Source organism: Oncorhynchus tshawytscha, linkage group LG25 (genome assembly GCF_018296145.1).
Source record: "Oncorhynchus tshawytscha isolate Ot180627B linkage group LG25, Otsh_v2.0, whole genome shotgun sequence".
Taxonomy (NCBI): domain Eukaryota; kingdom Metazoa; phylum Chordata; class Actinopteri; order Salmoniformes; family Salmonidae; genus Oncorhynchus; species Oncorhynchus tshawytscha.
In genome coordinates, this window is record NC_056453.1 from 42840733 (window position 1) to 42868302 (window position 27570).

The window sequence follows — 27570 nt, forward strand, 5'->3', positions numbered from 1 at the left end:
GTAGGAAAGGAGGAGAGAGAGGGTAGGTACGTAGGAGAGAGAGAGAGGTTAGGAACGGAGGAGAGAGAGAGAGTAGGAACGGAGGAGAGAGAGAGGTTAGGAACGGAGGAGAGAGAGAGAGGTTAGGAACGGAGGAGAGAGAGAGAGGTTAGGAACGGAGGAGAGAGAGAGATGTTAGGAACGGAGGAGAGAGAGAGAGGTTAGGAACGGAGGAGAGAGAGAGAGGTTAGGAACGGAGGAGAGAGAGAGAGGGTAGGATCGGAGGGGAGAAAGAGAGGTTAGGAACGGAGGAGCGAGAGAGAGGGTAGGAATGGAGTAGAGAGAGGGTAGGAAAGGAGGAGAGAGAGAGTCGGAACAGAGGAGAGATGGGAGGAACGGAGGAGAGAGAGGGTAGGAAAGGGGGAGAAAAAGAGGGTAGGAAAGGAGGCGAGAGAGGGTAGAAAAGGAGGAGAGAGAGGGTAGGAAAGGAGGCGAGAGACGGTAGGAACGGAGGAGAGAGAGAGAGGGTAGGAACGGAGGAGAGAGAGAGAGGTTAGGAACGGAGGAGAGAGAGAGAGGTTAGGAACGGAGGAGAGAGAGAGAGGTTAGGAACGGAGGAGAGAGAGAGTAGGAACGGAGGAGAGAGAGAGAGGGTAGGAACGGAGGAGAGAGAGGGTAGGAAAGGAGGAGAGAGAGAGAGGTTAGGAACGGAGGAGAGAGAGGGTAGGAAAGGAGGAGAGAGAGGGTAGGAAAGGAGGAGAGAGAGGGTAGGAAAGGAGGAGAGAGAAGGTAGGAAAGGAGGAGAGAGAGAGATGGAAGGAACGTAGGAGAGAGAGGGTAGGAAAGGAGGAGAGAGGGGGTAGGAAAGGAGGAGAGAGAGAGGGTAGGAATGGAGTAGAGAGAGGGTAGGAAAGGAGGAGAGAGAGGGTAGGAACGGAGGAGAGAGAGAGGGTAGGAACGGAGGAGAGAGAGAGAGAGGGTAGGAAAGGAGGAGAGAGAGAGAGAGGGTAGGAAAGGAGGAGAGAGAGAGAGAGAGAGAGAGGTTAGAACAGAGGTGAGAGAGAGTAGGAAAAGAGGAGAGAGAGAGAGGGTAGGATCGGAGGAGAGAGAGAGAGGGTAGGATCAGAGGAGAGAGAGAGAGGTTAGAACTGAGGAGAGAGAGGGTAGGATCGGAGGAGAGAGAGAGCGGGTAGGAATGGAGTAGAGAGAGGGTAGGAAAGGAGGAGAGAGAGAGTCGGAACGGAGGAGAGATGGGAGGAACGGAGGAGAGAGAGGGTAGGAAAGGAGGAGAAAGAGGGTAGGAAAGGAGGCGAAAGAGGGTAGAAAAGGAGGAGAAAGAGGGTAGGAAAGGAGGCAAAAGAGAGAAGAAAAGGAGGAGAGAGAGGGTAGGAAAGGAGAAGAGAGAGGGTAGGGAAAGGAGGAGAGAGAGTAGGAAAGGAGGAGAGAGAGAGATGGAAGGAACGTAGGAGAGAGAGGGTAGGAAAGGAGGAGAGAGGGGGTAGGAAAGGAGGAGAGAAAGAGGGTAGGAATGGAGTAGAGAGAGGGTAGGAAAGGAGGAGAAAGAGGGTAGGAAAGGAGGAGAGAGAGAGAGGGTAGGAACGGAGGAGAGAGAGAGAGAGTAGGAACGGAGGAGAGAGAGAGAGAGGGTAGGAAAGGAGGAGAGAGAGGGTAGGAAAGGAGAAGAGAGTGAGAGAGAGAGAGGTTAGGAACGGAGTAGAGAGAGGGTAGGAACGGAGGAGCGAGAGGGTAGGATCGGAGGAGAGAGAGAGAGGTTAGGAACGGAGGAGAGAGAGAGGGTAGGAATGTTGGAGAGAGGGGGTAGGAACGGAGGAGAGAAGAGAGGGTAGGAATGGAGTAGAGAGAGGGTAGGAAAGGAGGAGAGAGAGGGTAGGAAAGGAGGAGAGAGAGAGAGGGTAGGAACGGAGGAGAGAGAGAGAGGTTAGGAACGGAGGAGAGACAGAGAGGTTAGGAACGGAGGAGAGACAGAGAGGTTAGGAACGAAGGTGAGAGAGAGAGTAGGAAAGGAGGAGAGAGAGAGAGGGTAGGATCGGAGGAGAGAGAGAGAGGTTAGGAACGGAGGAGAGAGAGGGTAGGATCGGAGGAGAGAGAGAGAAATTAGGAACGGAGGAGAGAGAGGGTAGGAAAGGAGGAGAGAGAGAGAAATTAGGAACGGAGGAGAGAGAGGGTAGGAAAGGAGGAGAGAGAGGGTAGGAAAGGAGGAGAGAGAGAGTAGGAAAGGAGGAGAGAGAGAGATGGAAGGCAGTAGGAGAGAGAGGGTAGGAAAGGAGGAGAGAGGGGTAGGAAAGGAGGAGAGAAAGAGGGTAGGAATGGAGTAGAGAGAGGGTAGGAACGGAGGAGAGAGAGGGTAGGAAAGGAGGAGAGAGAGGGTAGGAAAGGAGAAGAGAGAGAGAGAGAGAGGTTAGGAACGGAGGAGAGAGAGAGAGGTTAGGAACGGAGGAGAGAGAGAGAGGTTAGGAACGGAGGAGAGAGAGAGAGGTTAGGAACAGAGGAGAGAGAGAGAGGTTAGGAACGGAGGAGAGAGAGAGAGGTTAGGAAACGGAGGAGAGAGAGAGAGGGTAGGATCAGAGGAGAGAGAGAGAGGTTAGGAACGGAGGAGAGAGAGAGAGGGTAGGATCGGAGGAGAGAGAGAGAGGTTAGGAACGGAGGAGAGAGAGAGAGGTTAGGAACGGAGGAGAGAGAGAGAGGTTAGGAACGGAGGAGAGAGAGAGATGTTAGGAACGGAGGAGAGAGAGAGAGGTTAGAACGGAGGAGAGAGAGAGAGGTTAGGAACGGAGGAGAGAGAGAGAGGGTAGGATCGGAGGGGAGAAAGAGAGGTTAGGAACGGAGGAGCGAGAGAGAGGGTAGGAATGGAGTAGAGAGAGGGTAGGAAAGGAGGAGAGAGAGAGTCGGAACAGAGGAGAGATGGGAGGAACGGAGGAGAGAGAGGGTAGGAAAGGGGGAGAAAAAGAGGGTAGGAAAGGAGGCGAGAGAGGGTAGAAAAGGAGGAGAGAGAGGGTAGGAAAGGAGGCGAGAGAGGGTAGAAAAGGAGGAGAGAGAGAGAGGGTAGGAACGGAGGAGAGAGAGAGAGGGTAGGAACGGAGGAGAGAGAGAGAGGTTAGGAACGGAGGAGAGAGAGAGAGGTTAGGAACGGAGGAGAGAGAGAGTAGGAACGGAGGAGAGAGAGAGAGGTTAGGAACGGAGGAGAGAGAGGGTAGGAAAGGAGGAGAGAGAGAGAGGGTAGGAACGGAGGAGAGAGAGGGTAGGAAAGGAGGAGAGAGAGGGTAGGAAAGGAGGAGAGAGAGGGTAGGAAAGGAGGAGAGAGAGGGTAGGAAAGGAGGAGAGAGAAGGTAGGAAAGGAGGAGAGAGAGAGATGGAAGGAACGTAGGAGAGAGAGGGTAGGAAAGGAGGAGAGAGGGGGTAGGAAAGGAGGAGAGAGAGAGGGTAGGAATGGAGTAGAGAGAGGGTAGGAAAGGAGGAGAGAGAGGGTAGGAACGGAGGAGAGAGAGAGGGTAGGAACGGAGGAGAGAGAGAGAGAGGGTAGGAAAGGAGGAGAGAGAGAGAGAGAGAGGTTAGGAACAGAGGTGAGAGAGAGAGTAGGAAAAGAGGAGAGAGAGAGAGGGTAGGATCGGAGGAGAGAGAGAGAGGGTAGGATCAGAGGAGAGAGAGAGAGGTTAGGAACTGAGGAGAGAGAGGGTAGGATCGGAGGAGAGAGAGAGCGGGTAGGAATGGAGTAGAGAGAGGGTAGGAAAGGAGGAGAGAGAGAGTCGGAACGGAGGAGAGATGGGAGGAACGGAGGAGAGAGAGGGTAGGAAAGGAGGAGAAAGAGGGTAGGAAAGGAGGCGAAAGAGGGTAGAAAAGGAGGAGAAAGAGGGTAGGAAAGGAGGCAAAAGAGAGTAGAAAAGGAGGAGAGAGAGGGTAGGAAAGGAGAAGAGAGAGGGTAGGAAAGGAGGAGAGAGAGTAGGAAAGGAGGAGAGAGAGAGATGGAAGGAACGTAGGAGAGAGAGGGTAGGAAAGGAGGAGAGAGGGGGTAGGAAAGGAGGAGAGAAAGAGGGTAGGAATGGAGTAGAGAGAGGGTAGGAAAGGAGGAGAAAGAGGGTAGGAAAGGAGGAGAGAGAGAGAGGGTAGGAACGGAGGAGAGAGAGAGAGGGTAGGAACGGAGGAGAGAGAGAGAGAGGGTAGGAAAGGAGGAGAGAGAGGGTAGGAAAGGAGAAGAGAGTGAGAGAGAGAGAGGTTAGGAACGGAGTAGAGAGAGGGTAGGAACGGAGGAGCGAGAGAGAGGGTAGGATCGGAGGAGAGAGAGAGGTTAGAACGGAGGAGAGAGAGAGGGTAGGAATGTTGGAGAGAGGGGGTAGGAACGGAGGAGAGAAGAGAGGGTAGGAATGGAGTAGAGAGAGGGTAGGAAAGGAGGAGAGAGAGGGTAGGAAAGGAGGAGAGAGAGAGAGGGTAGGAACGGAGGAGAGAGAGAGAGGTTAGGAACGGAGGAGAGACAGAGAGGTTAGGAAACGGAGGAGAGACAGAGAGGTTAGGAACGAAGGTGAGAGAGAGAGTAGGAAAGGAGGAGAGAGAGAGAGGGTAGGATCGGAGGAGAGAGAGAGAGGTTAGGAACGGAGGAGAGAGAGGGTAGGATCGGAGGAGAGAGAGAGAAATTAGGAACGGAGGAGAGAGAGGGTAGGAAAGGAGGAGAGAGAGGGTAGGAAAGGAGGAGAGAGAGAGTAGGAAAGGAGGAGAGAGAGAGATGGAAGGTACGTAGGAGAGAGAGGGTAGGAAAGGAGGAGAGAGGGGGTAGGAAAGGAGGAGAGAAAGAGGGTAGGAATGGAGTAGAGAGAGGGTAGGAACGGAGGAGAGAGAGAGAGAGAGGGTAGGAAAGGAGGAGAGAGAGGGTAGGAAAGGAGAAGAGAGAGAGAGAGAGAGGTTAGGAACGGAGGAGAGAGAGAGAGTTAGGAACGGAGGAGAGAGAGAGGTTAGAACGGAGGAGAGAGAGAGAGGTTAGGAACGGAGGAGAGAGAGAGAGGTTAGGAACGGAGGAGAGAGAGAGAGGTTAGGAACTGAGGAGAGAGAGAGAGGTTAGAACGGAGGAGAGAGAGAGGGGTAGGAATGGAGTAGAGAGAGGGTAGGAAAGGATGAGAGAGAGGGTAGGAAAGGAGGAGAGAGAGAGAGGGTAGGAACGGAGGAGAGAGAGAGAGGTTAGGAACGGAGGAGAGAGAGAGAGTAGGAAAGGAGGAGAGAGAGAGAGGTTAGAACTGAGGAGAGAGAGAGAGGTTAGGAACGGAGGAGAGAGGGTAGGAAAGGAGGAGAGAGAGGGTAGGAGAGGAGGAGAGAGAGAGTCAGAATGGAGGAGAGATGGGAGGAACGGAGGAGAGAGAAGGTAGGAAAGGAGGAGAGAGAGGGTAGGAAAGGAGGAGAGAGAGGGTAGGAAAGGAGGAGAGAGAGAGGGTAGGAATGGAGGAGAGAGAGGGTAGGAACGGAGGAGAGAGAGAGAGGGTAGGAATGGAGAAGAGAGATGGTAGGAACGTAGGAGAGAGAGAGAGGGTAGGAACGGAGGAGAGAGAGAGAGGGTAGGAACGGAGGAGAGAGAGAGAGGGTAGGAACGTAAGAGAGAGAGAGAGAGAGGGTAGGATCGGAGGAGAGAGAGAGAAATTAGAACGGAGGAGAGAGAGGGTAGGAAAGGAGGAGAGAGAGGGGTAGGAAAGGAGGAGAGAGAGTAGGAAAGGAGGAGAGAGAGAGATGGAAGGAACGTAGGAGAGAGAGGGTAGGAAAGGAGGAGAGAGGGGGTAGGAAAGGAGGAGAGAAAGAGGGTAGGAACGGAGGAGAGAGAGAGAGGGTAGGAACGGAGGAGAGAGAGAGAGGGTAGGAACGGAGGAGAGAGAGAGAGAGGGTAGGAAAGGAGGAGAGAGAGAGAGAGAGGTTAGGAACGGAGGAGAGAGAGAGAGGTTAGGAACGGAGGAGAGAGAGAGAGGTTAGGAACGGAGGAGAGAGAGAGAGGTTAGGAACGGAGGAGAGAGAGAGAGGTTAGGAACTGAGGAGAGAGAGAGAGGTTAGGAACTGAGGAGAGAGAGAGAGGGAGGGCAGGAATGGAGTAGAGAGAGGGTAGGAAAGGATGAGAGAGAGGGTAGGAAAGGGAGGAGAGAGAGAGAGGGTAGGAACGGAGGAGAGAGAGAGAGGTTAGGAACGGAGGAGAGAGAGAGGGTAGGAACGGAGGAGAGACAGAGAGGTTAGGGAGAGAGAGAGGGTTAGGAACGGAGGAGAGAGAGAGAGAGAGAGAGGAAAGGAGGAGAGAGAGAGAGGTAGGATCGGAGGAGAGAGAGAGAGGTTAGGAACTGAGGAGAGAGAGGGTAGGAAAGGAGGAGAGAGACAGAAATTAGGAACGGAGGAGAGAGAGGGTAGGGAAAGGAGGAGAGAGAGGGTAGGAAAGGAGGAGAGAGAGAGAAATTAGGAAAGGAGGAGAGAGAGAGATGGAAGGAACGGAGGAGAGAGAGGGTAGGAAAGGAGGAGAGAGGGGGTAGGAAAGGAGGAGAGAAAGAGGGTAGGAATGGAGGAGAGAGAGAGGGTAGGAACGGAGGAGAGAGAGAGAGAGGGTAGGAAAGGAGGAGAGAGAGAGGGTAGGAAAAGGAGGAGAGAGAGGGTTAGAACTGAGGAGAGAGAGAGGTTAGGAACGGAGGAGAGAGAGAGAGTTAGGAACGTAGGAGAGAGAGAGAGGTTAGGAAAGGAGGAGAGAGAGAGAGGTTAGGAACTGAGGAGAGAGAGAGAGGGTAGGAAAGGAGGAGAGAGAGAGAGGGTAGGAATGGGAGAGAGAGAGGGTAGGAAAGGATGAGAGAGAGGGTAGGAAAGGAGGAGAGAGAGAGGGTAGGAATGGAGAGGAGAGAGAGAGAGAGGGTAGGAAAGGAGGAGAGAGAGGGTAGGAAAGGAGAAGAGAGAGAGAGAGGTTAGGAACGGAGGAGAGAGAGAGGTTAGGAACGAGGAGAGGAGAGAGGTTAGGAACGGGAGGAGAGAGAGAGAGGTTAGGAACGGAGGAGAGAGAGAGAGGTTAGGAACGGAGGAGAGAGAGAGAGGTTAGGAACGGAGGAGAGAGAGAGAGGTTAGGAACGGAGGAGAGAGAGAGAGGGTTAGGAACGGAGGAGAGAGAGAGAGGTAGGAAAAGGAGGAGAGAGAGAGGGTAGGAAAGGAGGAGAGAGAGAGGGTAGGAAAGGAGGAGAGAGAGAGGTAGGAAAGGAGGAGAGAGAGGGTAGGAAAGGAGAGAGAGAGGGTAGGAAAAGAGGAGAGAGAGGGTGTGTAGGAAAGGAGGAGAGAGAGAGGGGTAGGAACGGAGGAGAGAGAGAGGGTTAGGAACGGAGGAGAGAGAGAGGGTAGGAACGGAGGAGAGAGAGAGAGGGGTAGGAACGGAGGAGAGAGAGAGAGGTTAGGAACGGAGGAGAGAGAGAGAGAGGTTAGGAACGGAGGAGAGAGAGAGAGGTTAGGAACGGAGGAGAGAGAGAGAGGTTAGGAACGGAGGAGAGAGAGAGAGGTTAGGAACGGAGGAGAGAGAGAGAGGAACGAGAGAGAGAGGTTAGGAACGGAGGAGAGAGAGAGAGGTTAGGAACGGAGGAGAGAGAGGGGTAGGAAAGGAGAGAGAGAGAGGGTAGGAACGGAGGAGAGAGAGAGGTAGGAAAGGAGGAGAGAGAGAGGGTAGGAAAGGAGGAGAGAGGAGAGGAGGGAGAGAGAGAGGGTAGAAAGGAGAGAGAGAGGGTAGGAACGGAGGAGAGAGAGGGTAGAAAGGAGGAGAGAGAGAGGGTAGGGAAAGGAGGAGAGAGGGTAGGAAAGGAGGAGAGAGAGAGGGTAGGAAACGGAGGAGAGAGAGAGGGTAGGAAAGGAGGAGAGAGAGAGAGGGGTAGGAAAGGAGGAGAGAGAGAGAGGAGGAACGAGGAGAGAGAGAGAGGGTAGGAAAGGAGGAGAGAGAGAGGGGTAGGAACGGAGGAGAGAGAGAGAGGGTAGGAAAGGAGGAGAGAGAGAGAGGGTAGGAACGGAGGAGAGAGAGAGGGTAGGAACGGAGGAGAGAGAGAGGGTAGGAAACGGAGGAGAGAGAGAGGGTAGGAAAGGAGGAGAGAGAGAGTAGGAAAGGAGGAGAGAGAGAGAGTAGGAAAGGAGGAGAGAGAGAGAGGGTAGGAAAGGAGGAGAGAGAGAGAGGAAAGGAGGAGAGAGAGAGGAAAGGAGGAGAGAGAGAGGGTAGGAATGGAGAGAGAGAGGGTAGAACGAGGAGAGAGAGAGAGAGAGGTTAGGAACGGAGGAGAGAGAGAGGGGTAGGAAAGGAGGAGAGAGAGAGAGGGTAGGAAAGGAGGAGAGAGAGAGAGGTTAGAGGAGAGAGAGGGTAGGAAAGGAGGAGAGAGAGAGGGTAGGAAAGGAGGAGAGAGAGGGGTAGGAACGGAGGAGAGAGAGAGAGAGAGGTAGGAAAGGAGGAGAGAGAGAGAGGGTTAGGAACGGAGGAGAGAGAGAGAGGTTAGGAATGGAGGAGAGAGAGAGGGTAGGAACGGAGGAGAGAGAGAGAGGTTAGGAATGGAGAGAGAGAGAGAGGGTAGGAAACGGAGGAGAGAGAGAGAGGGTAGGAAAGGAGAGAGAGAGAGGGTAGGAACGGAGGAGAGAGAGAGAGGGTAGGAACGGAGGAGAGAGAGAGAGGTTAGGAAGAGAGGAGAGAGAGAGAGGTTAGGAAAACGGAGAGAGAGAGAGAGAGAGAGGTAGGATCGGAGGAGAGAGAGAGGGTAGGAACGGAGGAGAGAGAGAGAGGGTAGGAACGGAGGAGAGAGAGAGGGTAGGAACGGAGGAGAGAGAGGGGTAGGAACGGAGGAGAGAGAGAGAGGGTAGGAAGGATCGGAGGAGAGAGAGAGAGGTTAGGAAAAGGAGGAGAGAGAGAGAGGGTAGGAACGGAGGAGAGAGAGAGGGTAGGAACGGAGGAGAGAGAGAGGGTAGGAACGGAGGAGAGAGAGAGGGTAGGAACGGAGGAGAGAGAGAGAGGGTAGGAACGGAGAAGAGAGAGGTAGAGGAGAGAGAGGGTAGGAAAGGAGGAGAGAGAGGGGTTAGGAAAGAGAGAGGAGAAAGAGAGAGAGAGGGTAGGAAACGGAGGAGAGAGAGAGAGGGTAGGAAAGGAGGAGAGAGAGAGGTTAGGAACGGAGGAGAGAGAGAGAGTTAGGAAACGGAGGAGAGAGAGAGGGTAGGGCAAAACGGAGGAGAGAGAGGGTAGGAACGGAGAGAGAGAGAGAGGTTAGGAACAGAGGAGAGAGAGAGGTTAGGAAGAGACAGGGTAGGAGGAGAGAGAGAGAGGGTAGGAACGGAGGAGAGAGAGAGGGTTAGGAACGGAGGAGAGAGAGAGAGTTAGGAACGGAGGAGAGAGAGAGGGTAGGAACGGAGGAGAGAGAGAGAGGGGTAGGAACGGAGGAGAGAGAGAGAAAGGAGGAGAGAGAGGGGTAGAGAGAGAGAGTAGGAAAGGAGGAGAGAGAGAGAGAGGAAACGGAGAGAGAGGGTAGGAAAGGAGGAGAGAGAGAGAGGTTAGGAACGGAGGAGAGAGAGAGGTTAGGAAACGGAGGAGAGAGAGAGAGGTAGGAAAGGAGGAGAGAGAGAGAGGGTAGGAAATTAGAGAGAGAGATAGTAGGAACAGAGGAGAGATGGGAGGAACGGAGGAGAGAGATGGTAGGAAAGAGAGAGAGAGGGTAGGAAAGGAGGAGAGAGAGAGATGGGAGGAACGGAGGAGAGAGAGGGATAGGAAAGGAGGAGAGAGAGGGTAGGAAAGGAGGAGAGAGAGGAGGTTAGGAACGGAGGAGAGAGAGGTTAGGAAAGGAGGAGAGAGAGAGGAGGAAAGGAGGAGAGAGAGAGAGGAACGGAGGAGAGAGAGAGAGTAGGAAAGGAGGAGAGAGAGGGTAGGAAATTAGGAGAGAGAGATAGGTTAGGAACAGAGGAGAGATGGGAGGAACGGAGGAGAGAGATGGTAGGAAAGGAGGAGAGAGAGGGTAGGAAAGGAGGAGAGAGAGAGATGGGTAGGAACGGAGGAGGAGAGAGAGGGTAGGAAAGGAGGAGAGAGAGAGGTAGGAAAGGAGGAGAGAGAGGGTAGGAAAGGAGGAGAGAGAGAGAGGGAGGAACGGAGGAGAGAGAGGGTAGGAAAGGAGGAGAGAGAGAGAGGGTAGGAAAGGAGGAGAGAGAGAGAGGGTAGGAAGAGAGAGAGGTAGGAGGAGAGAGAGAGAGGTAGGAAAGGAGGAGAGAGAGGGTAGGAAAAGGAGGAGAGAGAGAGAGGTTAGGAACGGAGGAGAGAGAGAGGGAGGAGAGAACGGAGGAGAGAGAGAGAGGTAGGAACGGAGGAGAGAGAGAGGTAGGAACGGAGGAGAGAGAGAGAGGTTAGAACGGAGGAGAGAGAGAGGGTAGGAAAGGAGGAGAGAGAGAGAGGTTAGGAACGGAGGAGAGAGAGAGGTTAGGAAAGGAGGAGAGAGAGAGAGGTTAGGAAATGGAGGAGAGAGAGAGGGTAGGAACGGAGGAGAGAGAGAGGGTAGGAAAGGAGGAGAGAGAGAGAGGGTAGGAACGGAGGAGAGAGAGAGGTAGGAACGGAGGAGAGAGAGAGAGGGTAGGAACGGAGGAGAGAGAGAGAGGTAGGAACGGAGGAGAGAGAGAGAGGTTTAGAACGGTGGAGAGAGAGAGGTTAGGAACGGAGGAGAGAGAGAGAGTTAGGAAAGGAGAGAGAGAGAGGGTTAGGAACGGAGGAGGAGAGAGAGAGGTAGGAACGGAGGAGAGAGAGAGAGGGTAGGAAAGGAGGAGAGAGAGAGGGTTAGGAAAGGAGGAGAGAGAGAGAGGGTAGGAAAGGAGGAGAGAGAGAGAGGGTAGGAACGGAGGAAGAGAGGAGAGGAAGAGGAGGAGAGAGAGAGGTAGAAAGGAGGAGAGAGAGAGAGGTAGGAAAGGAGGAGAGAGAGAGAGGGTTAGGAACGGAGGAGAGAGAGAGAGGTTAGGAACGGAGGAGAGAGAGAGAGAGTTAGGAACGGAGGAGAGAGAGAGAGGTAGGAAAGGAGGAGAGAGAGAGAGGTTAGGAAAGGAGGAGAGAGAGAGAGGTTAGGAAACAGAGGAGAGAGAGAGAGGGCAGAACGGAGGAGAGAGAGAGGTTAGGAACGGAGGAGAGAGAGAGTAGGAAAGGAGGAGAGAGAGGGTAGGAAAGGAGGAGAGAGAGAGAGGTTAGTCAGAACAGAGGAGAGAGAGGTTAGGAACGGAGGAGAGAGAGGGCAGGATCGGAGGAGAGAGAGAGAGGGTAGGAAAGGAGGAGAGAGAGGGTAGGAAAGGAGGAGAGTGAGAGAGGTTAGGAACGGAGGAGAGAGAGAGAGGTTAGGAACGGAGGAGAGAGAGAGAGTAGGAAAGGAGGAGAGAGAGAGAGGGTAGGAAAGGAGGAGAGGAGAGAGAGGTTAGGAACGGAGGAGAGAGAGAGAGGTTAGGAAAGGAGAGAGAGAGAGGTTAGGAAATGGAGGAGAGAGAGAGAGGGTTAGGAACGGAGGAGAGAGAGAGAGGTTAGGAACGGAGGAGAGAGAGAGAGGGAACGGAGGAGAGAGAGAGAGAACGGAGGAGAGAGAGGTTAGGAACGGAGGAGAGAGGGTTAGGAACGGAGGAGGAGAGAGAGAGAGAGAGGTTAGAAAGGAGGAGAGAGAGAGAGGAGAGAGAAAGGAACGGAGGAGAGAGAGAGAGGTTAGGAAAGGAGGAGAGAGAGAGAGGGTTAGGAACAGAGGAGAGAGAGAGGGTAGGAACGGAGGAGAGAGAGAGAGGTTAGTAACGAGGAGAGAGAGAGGGTAGGAAAGGAGGAGAGAGAGGGTAGGGTTAGGAGAGAGAGAGAGGGTAGGAAAGGAGGAGAGAGAGAGAGGTTAGGAAAGGAGGAGAGAGAGAGGTAGGAAAGGAGGAGAGAGAGAGTAGTAGGAGAGAGAGAGAGGGTAGGAAATGGAGAGAGAGGGTAGGAAAGGAGGAGAGAGAGAGAGGTTAGGAAACGGAGGAGAGAGAGAGAGGGTAGGAAAGGAGGAGGAGAGGGTAGGAGGAGAGAGAGAGAGAGGGTAGGAACGGAGGAGAGAGAGAGAGGGTAGGAACGGAGGAGAGAGAGAGAGGGTAGGAAAGGAGGAGAGAGAGAGAGGTAGGAGAGAGAGAGAGGAACGGGAGGAGAGAGAGAGGTTAGGAAAGGAGGAGAGAGAGAGGGTAGGAAGAGGAAAGGAGAGAGGAGAGAGAGGAGAGGTTAGGAACGGAGGAGAGAGAGAGAGAGGTAGGAACGGAGGAGAGAGAGAGAGGGTAGGAACGGAGGAGAGAGAGAGAGGGTAGGAAAGGAGGAGAGAGAGAGAGAGGAGAGGAAAGGAGGAGGTAGGAACGGGAGAGGAGGAGAGAGAGAGAGAGAGGGTAGGAACGAGGAGTAGGAACGGAGGAGAGAGAGAGAGGGTAGGAACAGAAAGAGAGAGAGAGAGGTTAGGAATGGAGGAGAGAGAGAGAGGTTAGGAAAGGAGGAGAGAGAGAGAAAGGGTAGGAAAGGAGGAGAGAGAGAGAGGGTAGGAAAGGAGGAGAGAGAGAGGTTAGGAAATGGAGGAGAGAGGAGGAGAGGTTAGGAACGGAGGAGAGAGAGAGAGAGAGGTTAGGAAAGGAGGAGAGAGAGAGAGGTTAGGAACGGAGGAGAGAGAGAGAGGGTAGGAGGACGGAGGAGAGAGAGAGAGGGGTAGGAACGGAGGAGAGAGAGAGAGGTAGGAAAGGAGGAGAGAGAGAGAGGTTAGGAACGGAGGAGAGAGAGAGAGGGTTAGGAACGGAGGAGAGAGAGAGAGTAGGAAACGAAAGGGTAGGAGGAGGAGAGAGAGGGTAGGAAAGGAGGAGAGAGAGGGTTAGGAACGGAGGGAGAGAGAGAGGAGGTTAGGAACGGAGGAGAGAGAGAGAGGTAGGAAAGGAGAGAGAGAGAGAGGTTAGGAACGGAGGAGAGAAGAGAGTAGGAAAGGAGGAGAGAGAGAGAGGGTTAGGAATGGAGGAGAGAGAGGGTTAGGAACGGAGGAGAGAGAGAGAGGTTAGGAACGGAGGAGAGAGAGAGAGAGTTAGGAACGGAGGAGAGAGAGAGAGGTAGGAAAGGAGGGAGAGAGGAGAGAGAGAGAGAGAGGGTAGGACGGAGGAGAGAGAGAGAGGTTAGTTAGGAAAGGAGGAGAGAGAGAGAGAGGGTAGGAATGGAGGGAGAGAGAGGGTAGGAACAGAGGAGAGAGAGAGTAGGAACGGAGGAGAGGAGAGAGAGGGAACGGAGGAGAGAGAGGTAGAAAGGAGGAGAGAGAGGGTAGGAAAGGAACGGAGGAGAGAGGAGAGAGGTTAGCGTGAGGAGAGGAGAGAGGGTAGGAAGAAAGAGAGAGAGAGAGAGATGGAAGGAAAGGAGGAGAGAGAGGGTAGGAAAGGAGGAGAGAGAGAGAGGTTAGGAACGGAGGAGAGAGAGAGAGGTTAGGAACGGAGGAGAGAGAGAGTAGGAAAGGAGAGAGAGAGAGAGGGTAGGAAAGGAGAGAGAGAGAGGGTAGGAAAGGAGGAGAGAGAGAGAGGTTAGGAGGAGGAGAGAGAGAGGTAGGAACGGAGGAGAGAGAGAGAGGGTAGGAAAGGAGGAGAGAGAGAGAGGGTAGGAAAGGAGGAGAGAGAGAGAGGTTAGGAAAGGAGGAGAGAGAGAGAGGTAGGAAAGGAGGAGAGAGAGGTAGGAGGTAGGAAAGGAGGAGAGAGAGGTTAGAAAAGGAGGTTAGGAAAGGAGGAGAGAGAGAGAGGTTAGGAAAGGAGGAGAGAGAGAGAGGTTAGGAACGGAGGAGAGAGAGAGAGGTTAGGAACGGAGGAGAGAGAGAGAGAGGTTAGGAACGGAGGAGAGAGAGAGGTAGGTTAGGAACGGAGGAGAGAGAGAGAGGTTAGGAACGGAGGAGAGAGAGAGAGGGTAGGAACGGAGGAGAGAGAGAGGTAGGAAAGGAGGAGAGAGAGAGAGGTAGGAACGGAGGAGAGAGAGAGGGGTAGGAAAGGAGGAGAGAGAGAGGGTAGGAATGGAGGAGAGATAGGCAGGGAACGGAGGAGAGAGAGAGAGGGTAGGAAACGGAGGAGAGAGAGAGAGGTAGGAACGGAGAGAGAGAGAGAGGGTAGGAACGGAGGAGAGAGAGAGAGGGTAGGAAAGGAGGAGAGAGAGAGAGGTAGGATCGGAGGAGAGAGAGAGAGGTTAGAACGGAGGAGGAGAGAGAGAGAGGAGAGAGGAAAGGAGGAGAGAGAGAGAGGTTAGGAAAGGAGGAGAGAGAGAGAGTTAGGAACGGAGGAGAGAGAGAGAGGTTAGGAACGGAGGAGAGAGAGAGGTTAGGAACGGAGGAGAGAGAGAGAGTTAGGAGGAAAGGAGGAGAGAGAGAGAGGGGTAGGAACGGAGGAGAGAGAGAGAGGTTAGGAACGGAGGAGAGAGAGAGAGGTTAGGAACGGAGGAGAGAGAGAGGTTAGAAACGGAGGAGAGAGAGAGAGGGTTAGGAACGGAGGAGAGAGAGAGAGGTAGGAAACGGAGGAGAGAGAGAGGGTAGGAACGGAGGAGAGAGAGAAGAGGAGGAGAGAGAGAGAGGAGAGAGAGAGGGAGGAACGGAGGAGAGAGAGGGTAGGAAAGGAGGAGAGAGAGAGAGGGAGGAGAGAGAGGGTAGGAACGGAAGAGAGGAGGGTAGAGAGAGAGGGGTAACGGAGGAAAGGAGGAGAGAGAGGGTAGGAAAAGGGAGGAGAGAGAGGGTAGGAACGGAGGAGAGAGAGAGGAACGGAGGAGAGAGAGAGGTAGGAACGGAGAAGAGAGAGGAGGGTAGAGAAGGAGGAGGAGAGAGAGAGGGTAGGAAAGAACGGAGGAGAGAGAGAGAGGTTAGGAAACGGAGGAGAGAGAGGGTAGGAAAGGAGGAGAGAGAGAGTTAGGAAAAAGAGGAGAGAGAGAGAGGTTAGGAACGGAGGAGAGAGAGAGAGGAACGGATGGAGAGAGAGAGATTAGAACGAGAGAGAGGAGGGTAGGAACCTTAGAGAGAGAGAGAGAGGAACGGAGGAGAGAGAGAGGTTAGGAAACGGAGGAGAGAGAGAGAGAGGGTAGGATCGGAGGAGAGAGAGAGAGGGTTAGGAAACGGAGGAGAGAGAGAGAGGTTAGGAACGGAGGAGAGAGAGAGTAGGAAAGGAGGAGAACGGAGGAGAGAGAGAGAGGGTTAGGAGGAGAGAGGTAGGAAAGGAGGAGAGAGAGAGAGGGTAGGAAAGGAGGAGAGAGAGAGAGGGTAGGAAAGGAGGAGAGAGAGAGAGGGTAGGAGAGGAGGGTTAGAGAGAGAGAGAGAGGTTAGGAAACGGAGGAACGAGAGAGAGGTTAGGAAAGGAGGAGAGAGAGAGAGGAAAGGAGGAGAGAGAGAGAGGGTAGGAAAGGAGGAGAGAGAGAGAGGTAGGAAAGGAGGAGAGAGAGAGAGGTTAGGAACGGAGGAGAGAGAGAGAGAGGTTAGGAACGGAGGAGAGAGAGAGAGGGTAGGAACGGAGGAGAGAGAAGGAACGGAGGAGAGAGAGAGAGGGTAGGAATGTAGGAGAGAGGGTAGGAAAGGAGGAGAGAGGGTAGGAATGGAGAGAGAGAGGGTAGGAACGGAGGAGAGAGAGAGAGGGTAGGAGGAAACGGAGGAGAGAGAGAGAGGGTAGGAACGGAGGAGAGAGAGAGAGAGGGTAGGAACGGAGGAGAGAGAGAGAGGGTAGGAACGGAGGAGAGAGAGAGAGGGTAGGAACGGAGGAGAGAGAGAGAGGTAGGAAAGGAGGAGAGAGAGAGAGGGTAGGAAAGGAGGAGAGAGAGAGAGGGTAGGAACGGAGGAGAGAGAGAGAGGAGGAGGAAGAGGAACGGAGGAGAGAGAGAGGTTAGGAACGGAGGAGAGAGAGAGAGGAAAGGAGGAGAGAGAGGAGAGGAGGAGAGAGGGTAGGATCGGAGGAGAGAGAGAGAGGTTAGGAAACGGAGGAGAGAGAGAGAGGTTAGGAACGGAGGAGAGAGAGAGGGTAGGAAAGGAGGAGAGAGAGAGAGGGTAGGAACGGAGGAGAGAGAGAGAGGGTAGGAAAGGAGGAGGAGAGAGAGAGAGGTTAGGAAACGGAGGAGAGAGAGAGGGTTAGGAACGGAGGAGAGAGAGAGAGGTAGGAAAGAGGAGAGAGAGAGAGGTAGGAACGGAGGAGAGAGAGAGGTAGGAAAGGAGGAGAGAGAGAGAGGGTAGAGAGAGAGAGAGGAACGGAGGAGAGAGAGAGAGGGTAGGAACGGAGGAGAGAGAGAGAGGGTAGGAACGGAGGAGAGAGAGAGGGTTAGGAGAGAGAGGAGGAGAGAGAGAGAGAGTAGGAACGGAGGAGAGAGAGAGAGGGTAGGAAAGGAGAGAGAGAGAGGTTAGGAACGGAGGAGAGAGAGAGAGGGTAGGAACGGAGGAGAGAGAGAGAGGGTAGGAAACGAGGAGAGAGAGAGAGAGGGTAGGAAAGGAGGAGAGAGAGGAGGGTAGGAACGGAGGAGAGAGAGAGGGTAGGAACGGAGGAGAGAGAGAGAGGTTAGGAACGGAGGAGAGAGAGAGGGTAGGAACGGAGGAGAGAGAGAGAGGAAAGGAGGAGAGAGAGAGAGGGGTAGGAAATGGAGGAGAGAGAGGGTAGGAACGGAGGAGAGAGAGAGAGGTTAGGAACGGAGGAGAGAGAGAGAGGTTAGGAACGGAGGAGAGAGAGAGAGAAAGGAGGAAAGAGAGGAGAGAGAGAGAGGGTAGGAACGGAGGAGAGAGAGAGAGGGTAGGAAAGGAGGAGAGAGAGAGAGGTTAGGAACGGAGGAGAGAGAGAGAGGGGTAGGAACGGGAGGAGAGAGAGAGAGGAGAGAGAGGAAAGGAGGAGAGAGAGAGAGGTAGGAACGGAGGAGAGAGAGAGAGGTTAGGAACGGAGGAGAGAGAGAGAGAGGGTAGGAACGGAGGAGAAGAGAGGTTAGAACGGAGGAGAGAGAGAGGTAGGAAAGGAGGAGAGAGAGAGGTAGGAACGGAGGAGAGAGAGAGAGGGTTAGGAACGGAGGAGAGAGAGAGAGGTTAGAACGGAGGAGAGAGAGAGAGAGTTAGGAACGGAGGAGAGAGAGAGAGGTTAGGAATTGAGGAGAGAGAGCGAGGTTAGGAACGGAGGAGAGAGAGAGAGTAGGAAAGGAGGAGAGAGAGAGAGGGTAGGATTTGAGTAGAGAGAGGGTAGGAACGGAGGAGAGAGAGAGAGGTTAGGAACGGGAGGAGAGAGAGAGAGGGGTAGGAACGGAGGAGAGAGAGAGAGGGTAGGAACGGGAGAGAGAGAGGGGTAGGAAACAGAGGAGAGAGAGGTAGGAAAGGAGGAGAGAGAGAGGGTAGGAACGGAGGAGAGAGAGGGTAGGAAAGGAGGAGAGAGAGAGAGGTTAGGAACGGAGGAGAGAGAGAGAGGGTAGGAACGGAGGAGAGAGAGAGAGGTTAGGAACGGAGGAGAGAGAGAGAGGGTAGGAAAGGAGGAGAGAGAGAGAGGGTTAGGAACGGAGGAGAGAGAGAGAGGTTAGGAACGGAGGAGAGAGAGAGAGGTTAGGAACGGAGGAGAGAGAGAGAGGTAGGAAAGGAGGAGAGAGAGAGGGTAGGAATTAGGAGAGAGAGGGTAGGAACGGAGGAGAGAGAGAGAGGGTTAGGAACGGAGGAGAGAGAGAGAGAGGTTAGGAACGGAGGAGAGAGAGAGAGTTAGGAAAGGAGGAGAGAGAGAGAGGGTTAGGAACGGAGGAGAGAGAGGGTAGGAACGGAGGAGAGAGAGAGGGGTTAGGAACGGAGGAGAGAGAGAGTTAGGAAAGGAGGAGAGAGAGAGAGGTTAGGAACGGAGGAGAGAGAGAGGGTAGGAACGGAGGAGAGAGAGAGAGGGTAGGAATGGAGGGTAGGAGAGAGAGAGAGGGTAGGAACGGAGGAGAGAGAGAGAGGTTAGGAACGGAGGAGAGAGAGAGAGGGTTAGGAACGGAGGAGAGAGAGAGAGGTTAGGAACGGAGGAGAGAGAGAGGGGTTAGAGGAACGGAGGAGAGAGAGAGAGAGGTTAGAAGAGAGAAGAACGGAGGAGAGAGAGAGAGGTTAGAACGGAGGAGAGAGAGAGATGTTAGGAACGGAGGAGAGAGAGAGAGGTTAGGAACGGAGGAGAGAGAGAGAGTAGGAAGGAGGAGAGAGAGAGTTAGGAAAGGAGGAGAGAGAGAGAGGTTAGGAACGGAGGAGAGAGAGAGAAAGGAGAGAGAGAGAGGGTAGGAAAGGAGGAGAGAGAGAGAGGGTAGAACAGGAGTAGAGAGAGGTTAGGAAACGGAGGAGAGAGAGAGGGTAGGAACGGAGGAGAGAGAGAGTTAGAAAGGAGGAGAGAGAGGGTAGGAAAGGAGGAGAGAGAGAGGGGTAGGAACGGAGGAGAGAGAGAGAGGGTAGGAACGGGAGAGAGAGAGAGAGAGAAACGGAGGAGAGAGAGAGGGTAGGAACGGAGGAGAGAGAGAGAGGGTAGGAACGGAGGAGAGAGAGAGAGAGGTAGAAAGGAGGAGAGAGAGAGAGGTAGGAATGGAGGAGAGAGAGAGAGGTAGGAACGGAGGAGAGAGAAAAGAGGAGAGAGAGGGTAGGAACGGAGGAGAGAGAGAGAGGTTAGGAACGGAGGAGAGAGAGAGAGTTAGGAACGGAGGAGAGAGAGAGAGAGGTTAGGAACGGAGGAGAGAGAGAGAGAGGTTAGGAACGGAGGAGAGAGAGAGAGAGGAAGGAGGAGAGAGAGAGAGAAAAGGAAAGGAGGAGAGAGAGAGGAGGGTAAACGGAGGAGAGAGAGAGAGGTTAGAATGGAGGAGAGAGGAGGAGGAACGGAGAGAGAGATAGAGGTTAGGAACGGAGGAGAGAGAGAGAGGTTAGGAACGGAGGAGAGAGAGAGAGGGTAGGAAAGGAGGAGAGAGAGAGAGGGTAGGAAAGGAGGAGAGAGAGTCAGAATGGAGGAAGATGGGAGGAACGGAGGAGAGAGGGTAGGAAAGAAAGAGGGTAGGAACGAGAGAGAGGGAGAGAGAGAGAGGGTAGGATCGGAGGAGAGAGAGGGTTAGGAACGGAGGAGAGAGAGAGAGGGTAGGAACGGAAAGGAGAGAGAGAGAGAGGGTAGAACGGAGGAGAGAGAGAGAGGGTAACGAGGAGAGAGAGAGAGGTAGGAAAGGAGGAGAGAGAGAGAGCTCTGGAATGGAGGAGAGAGGGTAGGAACGGAGGAGAGAGAGAAAGGAGGAGAGAGAGAGGGTAGGAAAGGAAGAGAGAGAGGGTAGGAAAGGAGGAGAGAGAGAGAGGGTAGGAAAGGAGGAGAGAGAGAGGGAGGAACGGAGGAGAGAGAGAGGTTAGAAAAGGAGGAGAGAGAGAGAGGGTAGGAAATGGAGGAGAGAGAGAGAGGGTAGGAGAGAAGAGTAGGAAATGGAGAGAGAGATATTAGGAAACGGAGGAGAGAGAGAGAGGGTAGGAAAACGGAGGAGAGAGAGAGAGGGTAGGATCGAAAGGAGAGAGAGGTTAGGAACGGAGGAGAGAGAGAGGTTAGGAACGGAGGAGGAGAGAGAGAGAGTTAGGAAAGGAGAGAGAGAGAGGGTTAGGAACGGAGGAGAGAGAGAGGGTTAGGAAAGGAGGAGAGAGAGAGAGGAACGGAGGAGAGAGGGAGGAACGGAGAGAGAGAGGGTAGGAACGGAGGAGAGAGAGAGAGGGTAGGAATGAGGAGAGAGAGAGAGGGTAGGAACGTATATATAGAGAGGGTTAAAGGAGGAGGAGAGATAGGGTAGGAACGGAGGAGAGAGAGAGAGGGTAGGAACGTGGAGAGAGAGAGATGGTTAGGAACGGAGAGAGAGAGAGGTTAGGAACGGAGGAGAGAGAGAGAGAAGGAGGAGGAGATGGAGAGGAACGGAGGAGAGAGAGGGTAGGAAAGGAGAGAGAGAGAGGTTAGGAACGGAGGAGAGAGAGGGTAGGAAAGGAGAGAGAGAGGGTAGGAAAGGAGGAGAGAGAGAGGTTAGGAACGGAGGAGAGAGAGAGGGGTAGGAATGGAGGAGAGAGAGGGTAGGAACGGAGGAGAGAGAGGGTAGGAAAGGAGAGAGAGAGGGTAGGAAAGGAGGAGAGAGAGAGAGGGTAGGAAAGGAGGAGAGAGAGGGGGGAAGGAGGAGAGAGAGAGAGGTAGGAATGGAGAAGAGAGATGGTAGGAACGGAGGAGAGAGAGAGAGGGTAGGAACGGAGGAGAGAGAGAGATGGAAGGAACGGAGGAGAGAGAGGGTAGGAAAGGAGGAGAGAGAGGGTAGGAAAGGAGGAGAGAGAGAGGGTAGGAAAGGAGGAGAGAGAGAGAGGGTAGGAACGGAGGAGAGAGAGAGAGGGTTAGGAACGGAGGAGAGAGAGAGAGGGTAGGATGGAGGAGAGAGAGAGAGGGTAGAAAGAGGAGGAGAGAGAGAGAGGGTAGGGATAGGAGAGAGAGAGAGGAGAACGGAGGAGAGAGAGAGAGGTTAGGAACGGAGAGGAGAGAGAGGAGGAGGAATTGGAACGAGGGAGAGAGAGAGAGGAAATAGGAGAAGAGAGGAGGAGAGGAGAGAGAGGGTAGGAACTGGAGGAGAGAGAGAGAGGGTAGGATTTGAGAGAGAGAGAGGGTAGGAACGGAGGAGAGGAGAGAGAGGAGAGAGAGAGAGTAGGAAAGGAGGAGAGAGAGAGAGAGGGTAGGAATGGAGGAGAGAGAGGGTAGGAAAGGAGGAGAGAGAGAGAGGGCAGGAACGGAGGAGAGAGAGAGGGTAGGAACGGAGGAGAGAGAGAGGTTAGGAATGGAGGAGAGAGAGAGAGGTAGGAACGGAGGAGAGAGAGAGGGTAGGAAAGGAGGAGAGAGAGAGAGGTTAGGAACGGAGGAGAGAGAGAGAGGTTAGGAACGGAGGAGAGAGAGAGAGGTTAGGAACGTAGAGGAGAGAGAGAGAGGGTAGGAAACGGAGGAGAGAGAGAGAGGTTAGGAACGGAGGAGAGAGAGAGAGGGTTAGGAACGGAGGAGAGAGAGAGAGGTTAGGAATTGAGGAGAGAGAGAGGTTAGGAACGGAGGAGAGAGAGAGTAGGAAAGGAGGAGAGAGAGAGAGGGTAGGAACGAGGAGAGAGAGGGTAGGAACGGAGGAGAGAGAGAGAGGTTAGGAACGGAGGAGAGAGAGAGAGGGTAGGAACGGAGGAGAGAGAGAGAGAGGGTAGGAAAGGAGGAGAGAGAGAGAGGGTAGGAACAGAGGAGAGAGAGAGTAGGAACGGAGGAGAGAGAGAGAGGTAGGAACGGAGGAGAGAGAGGGGTAGGAAAGGAGGAGAGAGAGAGAGGGTAGGAACGGAGGAGAGAGAGAGAGGGTAGGAACGGAGGAGAGAGAGAGAGAGTAGGAAACGGAGGAGAGAGAGAGAGGGTAGGAAAGGAGGAGAGAGAGAGAGGGTAGGATCGGAGGAGAGAGAGAGAGGTTAGGAACGGAGGAGAGAGAGAGAGGTTAGGAACGGAGGAGAGAGAGAGAGTAGGAAAGGAGGAGAGAGAGAGAGGGTAGGAACGGAGGAGAGAGAGAGAGGTTAGGAACGGAGGAGAGAGAGAGAGGTTAGGAACGGAGGAGAGAGAGAGAGTTAGGAACGGAGGAGAGAGAGAGAGGGTAGGAAAGGAGGAGGAGAGAGAGGGTAGGAAAGGAGGAGAGAGAGAGAGGTTAGGAACGGAGGAGAGAGAGAGAGGTTAGGAACGGAGGAGAGAGAGAGAGAGGGTAGGAACGGAGGAGAGAGAGAGAGGGTAGGAACGGAGGAGAGAGAGAGATAGGAGGAGGTAGAGAGAGAGGGTAGGATTTGAGTAGAGAGAGGGTAGGATCGGAGGAGAGAGAGAGAGGTTAGGAAAGGAGGAGAGAGAGAGAGGGTAGGAAAGGAGGAGAGAGAGAGAGGGTAGGAACGGAGGAGAGAGAGAGAGGGTAGGAAAGAGGAGAGAGAGAGTAGGTAGGAGGAGAGAGATGGGAGGAACGGAGGAGAGAGAGAGAGGTTAGAAATGGAGGAGAGAGAGAGGTTAGGAAACGGAGGATTAGAGAGTAGGTTAGGAACGGAGGAGAGAGAGAGAGAGGATATAGATAGGAACGGAGGAGAGAGAGGGGGTAGAAAGGAGAGGGTAGGAAAGGAGGAGAGAGAGAGAGGGTAGGAACGGAGGAGAGAGAGAGAGGGTTAGGAACGGAGGAGAGAGAGAGAGAGAGGGTAGGAACGGAGGAGAGAGAGAGAGGGTAGGAAAGGAGGAGAGAGAGAGAGGGTAGGAAAGGAGGAGAGAGAGAGAGGGTAGGAAAGGAGGAGAGAGAGAGAGGGTAGGAAAGGAGGAGAGAGAGAGAGGTAGGAGGAACGGAGGAGAGAGAGAGAGAGAGGGTAGGAAAGGAGGAGAGAGAGAGAGGGTAGGAATGGAGGAGAGATAGAGAGAGTTAGAACGGAGGAGAGAGAGAGAGTTATTATTAGAAAGGAGGAGAGAGAGAGAGGTTAGGAACGGAGGAGAGAGAGAGAGGTTAGAACGGAGGAGAGAGAGAGAGGTTAGGAACGGAGGAGAGAGAGAGGTTAGGAACGGAGGAGAGAGAGAGAGGTTAGGAACCTATATAGGAGAGAGAGAGAAAGGATTAGGTTTAGAAAGGATTAGAACGGAGGAGAGAGAGAGAAAGGAACGGAGGAGAGAGAGAGAGAGTTAGGGAAAGGAGGAGAGAGAGAGAGGGGAGTAGAGATTTGAGAGAGAGAGAGGGGGTAGGAAACAGAGAGAGAGAGAGGTTAGGAATGGAGGAGAGAGAGAGAGGTTAGGAACGGAGGAGAGAGATAGAGGTTAGGAACGGAGGAGAGAGAGAGAGGTTAGGAACGGAGGAGAGAGAGAGAGGGTAGGAACGGAGGAGAGAGAGAGAGGGTAGGAACGGAGTAGAGAGAGGGTAGGAAAGGAGGAGAGAGAGAGTCAGAATGGAGGAGAGATGGGAGGAACGGAGGAGAGAGAGGGTAGGAAAGGAGAAGAGAGAGGGTAGGAAAGGAGGAGAGAGAGGGTAGAAAGGAGGAGAGAGAGGGTAGGAACGGAGGAGAGAGAGAGGGTAGGAACGGAGGAGAGAGAGAGAGGGTATGAAAGGAGGAGAGAGAGGGTAGGAAAGGAGGAGAGAGAGAGGGGTAGGAACGGAGGAGAGAGAGAGAGGGTAGGAACGGAGGAGAGAGAGAGAGGGTAGGAACGGAGGAGAGAGAGAGAGGGTAGGAACGGAGGAGAGAGAGAGAGGGTAGGAACAGAGGAGAGAGAGAGAGTAGGAAAGGAGGAGAGAGAGAGAGGGTAGGAATGGAGTAGAGAGAGGGTAGGAAAGGAGGAGAGAGAGATATTCAGAACAGAGGAGAGAGAGGTTAGGAACGGAGGAGAGAGAGGGCAGGATCGGAGGAGAGTGAGAGAGGTTAGGAACAGAGGAGAGAGAGAGAGGGTATGAAAGGAGGAGAGAGAGGGTAGGAAAGGAGGAGAGAGAGAGAGGGTAGGAATGGAGAAGAGAGATGGTAGGAACGTAGGAGAGAGAGAGAGGGTAGGATCGGAGGAGAGAGAGAGAGGTTAGGAACGGAGGAGAGAGAGAGAGGGTAGGATCGGAGGAGAGAGAGGTTAGGAACGGAGGAGAGAGAGAGGTTAGGAACGGAGGAGAGAGAGAGAGAGAGGGTAGGATCGGAGGAGAGAGAGAGAGGGTAGGATCGGAGGAGAGAGAGAGAGGTTAGGAAAGGAGGAGAGAGAGAGTCAGAATGGAGGAGAGATGGGAGGAACGGAGGAGAGAGAGGGTAGGAAAGGAGGAGAGAGAGGGTAGGAAAGGAAGAGAGAGAGGGTAGAAAGGAGGAGAGAGAGAGGGTAGGAAAGGAGGAGAGAGAGATAGGATAGAACGGAGGAGAGATAGAGAGGGTAGGAAAGGAGGAGAGATAGATGAGGGGTAGGAACGGAGGAGAGAGAGAGAGGGTAGTAACGTAGGAGAGAGAGAGATGGTTAGGAACGGATTAGATAGAGAGGTTATGAACGGAGGAGAGATATATAGAGAATCGGAGGAGAGAGAGAGAGGTTAGGAACGGAGGAGAGAGAGGGTAGGAACGGAGGAGAGAGAGAGAGGTTAGGAACGGAGGAGAGAGAGGGTAGAACGGAGGAGAGAGAGAGGGTAGGATCGGAGGAGAGAGAGAGAGGTTAGGAACGGAGGAGAGAGAGAGGGTAGGAATGGAGGAGAGAGAGGGTAGGAACGGAGGAGAGAGAGAGAGGGTAGGAATGGAGAAGAGAGATGGTAGGAACGGAGGAGAGAGAGAGAGGGTTAGGAAACGGAGGAGAGAGAGAGATGGAAGGAACGTAGGAGAGAGAGGGTAGGAAAGGAGGAGAGAGAGGGTAGGAAAGGAGGAGGAAGGGAGAAAGGAGAGAGAGGGGTAGGAAAGGAGGAGAGAGAGAGAGGGTAGGAACGGAGGAGAGAGAGAGAGGGTAGGAAAGGAGGAGAGAGAGGGTAGGAAAGGAAGAGAAAGAGAGGAAAGGAGGAGAGAGAGGGTAGAAAAGGAGGAGAGAGAGAGAGGGTAGGATCGGAGGAGAGAGAGAGAGGGTAGGATCGAGGAGAGAGAGGAGGTTAGGAACGGAGGAGAGAGAGAGAGGTTAGTAACGGAGGAGAGAGAGGTTAGGAACGGAGGGGAGAGAGAGAGAGGGTAGGAATGGAGGAGAGAGAGAGAGGATAGGAAGGGGAGGAGAGAGAGGGTAGGAACGGAGGAGAGAGAGAGAGGGTAGGAACGAGGAGAGAGAGAGAGAGAGGGTAGGAACGGAGGAGAGAGAGAGAGTAGGAAAGGAGGAGAGAGAGAGAGTAGGAAAGGAGGAGAGAGAGAGAGGGTAGGAATGGAGTAGAGAGAGGGTAGGAAAGGAGGAGAGAGAGATAGTCAGAACAGAGGAGAGAGAGGGCAGGATCGGAGGAGAGAGAGAGAGGGTAGGAAAGGAGGAGAGAGAGGGTAGGAAAGGAGGAGAGTGAGAGAGGTTAGGAACGGAGGAGAGAGAGAGGGTATGAAAGGAGGAGAGAGAGGGTAGGAAAGGAGGAGAGAGAGAGAGGGTAGGAATGGAGAAGAGAGATGGTAGGAACGTTAGAGAGAGAGAGGGGTGGATCGGAGGAGAGAGAGAGAGGTTAGGAATGGAGGAGAGAGAGAGAGGGGTAGGATCGGAGGAGAGAGAGGTTAGAACGGAGGAGAGAGAGAGGTTAGGAACGGAGGAGAGAGAGAGAGGGGTAGGATCTGGAGGAGAGAGAGAGAGGGTAGGATCGGAGGAGAGAGAGAGAGGTTAGGAAAGGATGAGAGAGAGAGTCGGAATGGAGGAGAGATGGGAGGAACGGAGGAGAGAGAGGGTAGGAAAGGAGGAGAGAGTAGGGAAAGGAGGAGAGAGAGGGTAGAAAGGAGGAGAGAGAGGGTAGGAAAGGAGGAGAGAGAGAGGTTAGGAACGGAGGAGAGAGAGAGGGTAGGAAAGGAGAGAGAGAGAGGGTAGATTTGAGGAGAGAGAGAGGGTAGGAACGGAGGAGAGAGAGAGAGGGTAGGAACGTAGGAGAGAGAGAGAGAGGGTAGGAACGGAGGAGAGAGAGAGAGGGTAGGATCGGAGGAGAGAGAGAGAGGTTAGGAACGGTGGAGAGGAGAGAGAGGGTAGGAACAGAGGAGAGAGAGAGAGAGGGTAGGATCGGAGGAGAGAGAGGTTAGGAAAGGAGGAGAGAGAGAGGGTAGGAATGGAGGAGAGAGCGGGGAGGAGGAGAGAGAGAGGGGGTAGGAACGGAGGAGAGAGAGGGTAGGAACAGAGGAGAGAGAGAGAGAGGGTAGGATCGGAGGAGAGAGAGAGGTTAGGAAAGGAGGAGAGAGAGAGGGTAGGAATGGAGGAGAGAGCGGGTAGGAACGGAGGAGAGAGAGAGAGGGTAGGAATGGAGAAGAGAGATGGTAGGAACGAGAGAGAGGGTAGGATCGGAGGAGAGAGAGAGAGGTTAGGAACGGAGGAGAGAGAGAGAGGGTAGGATCGGAGGAGAGAGAGTTAGGAACGGAGGAGAGAGAGAGAGGTTAGGAACGGAGGAGAGAGAGAGAGAGAGGGTAGGAAACGGAGGAGAGAGAGAGAGGGTAGGATCGGAGGAGAGAGAGAGAGGTAGGATCGGAGGAGAGAGAGAGAGGTTAGGAAAGGAGGTGAGAGAGAGAGAGGTTAGGAACGGAGGAGAGAGAGAGAGGGTAGGATCGGAGGAGAGAGAGGGGTTAGGAACGGAGGAGAGAGAGAGAGGTTAGGAACGGAGGAGAGAGAGAGGTTAGGAACGGAGGAGAGAGAGAGAGAGAGAGGGTAGGATCGGAGGAGAGAGAGAGAGGGTAGGATCGGAGGATAGAGAGAGAGGTTAGGAAAGGAGGAGAGAGAGAGTCGGAATGGAGGAGAGATGGAGGAACGGAGGAGAGAGAGGGTAGGAAAGGAGGAGAGAGAGGGTAGGAAAGGAGGAGAGAGAGGGTAGGAAAGGAGGAGAGAGAGAGAGGGTAGGAACGGAGGAGAGAGAGAGGGTATGAAAGGAGGAGAGAGGGTAGGAAAGGAGGAGAGAGAGAGGTAGGAACGGAGGAGAGAGAGAGAGGGTAGGAACGTAGGAGAGAGAGAGAGAGGTTAGGAACGGAGGAGAGAGAGAGAGAGTAGGATCGGAGGAGAGAGAGAGAGGTTAGGAACGGAGGAGAGAGAGGGTAGGAACGGAGGAGAGAGAGAGAGAGGGTAGGATCGGAGGAGAGAGAGAGAGGTTAGGATCGGAGGAGAGAGAGGGTAGGAACGGAGGAGAGAGAGAGGGGGTAGGAATGGAGAAGAGAGATGGTAGGAACGTAGGAGAGAGAGAGAGGGTAGGATCGGAGGAGAGAGAGAGAGGTTAGGAACGGAGGAGAGAGAGAGAGGGTAGGATTGGATGAGAGAGAGGTTAGGAATGGAGGAGAGAGAGAGGTTAGGAACAGAGGAGAGAGAGAGAGGGTAGGATCGGAGGAGAGAGAGAGAGGGTAGGATCGGAGGAGAGAGAGAGGTTAGGAAAGGAGGAGAGAGAGAGAGGTTAGGAAAGGAGGAGAGAGAGAGAGGTTAGGAACGGAGGAGCGAGAGAGAGGGTAGGAATGGAGTAGAGAGAGGGTAGGAACGGAGGAGAGAGAGAGTCGGAACGGAGGAGAGATGGGAGGAACGGAGGAGAGAGAGAGATGGAAGGAACGTAGGAGAGAGAGGGTAGGAAAGGAGGAGAGAGAGGGTAGGAAAGGAGGAGAGAGAGGGTAGAAAAGAGGAGAGAGGGGGTAGGAAAGGAGGAGAGAGAGAGAGGGTAGGAACGGAGGAGAGAGAGAGAGGGTATGAAAGGAGGAGAGAGAGGGTAGGAACTGAGGAGAAAGAGGGTAGGAAAGGAGGAGAGAGAGGGTAGGAAAGGAGGAGAGAGAGAGAGGGGTAGGATCGGAGGAGAGAGAGAGAGGTTAGTAACGGAGGAGAGAGAGAGGGTAGGAAGGGAGGAGAGAGAGGGTAGGAAAGGAGGAGAGAGAGAGTAGGAACGGAGGAGAGAGAGAGAGGGTAGGAACGTAGGAGAGAGAGAGGGTAGGAACGTAGGAGAGAGAGAGGGTAGGAACGTAGGAGAGAGAGAGTAGGAACGGAGGAGAGAGAGAGAGTTTAAAGGAGGAGAGAGAGAGTAGG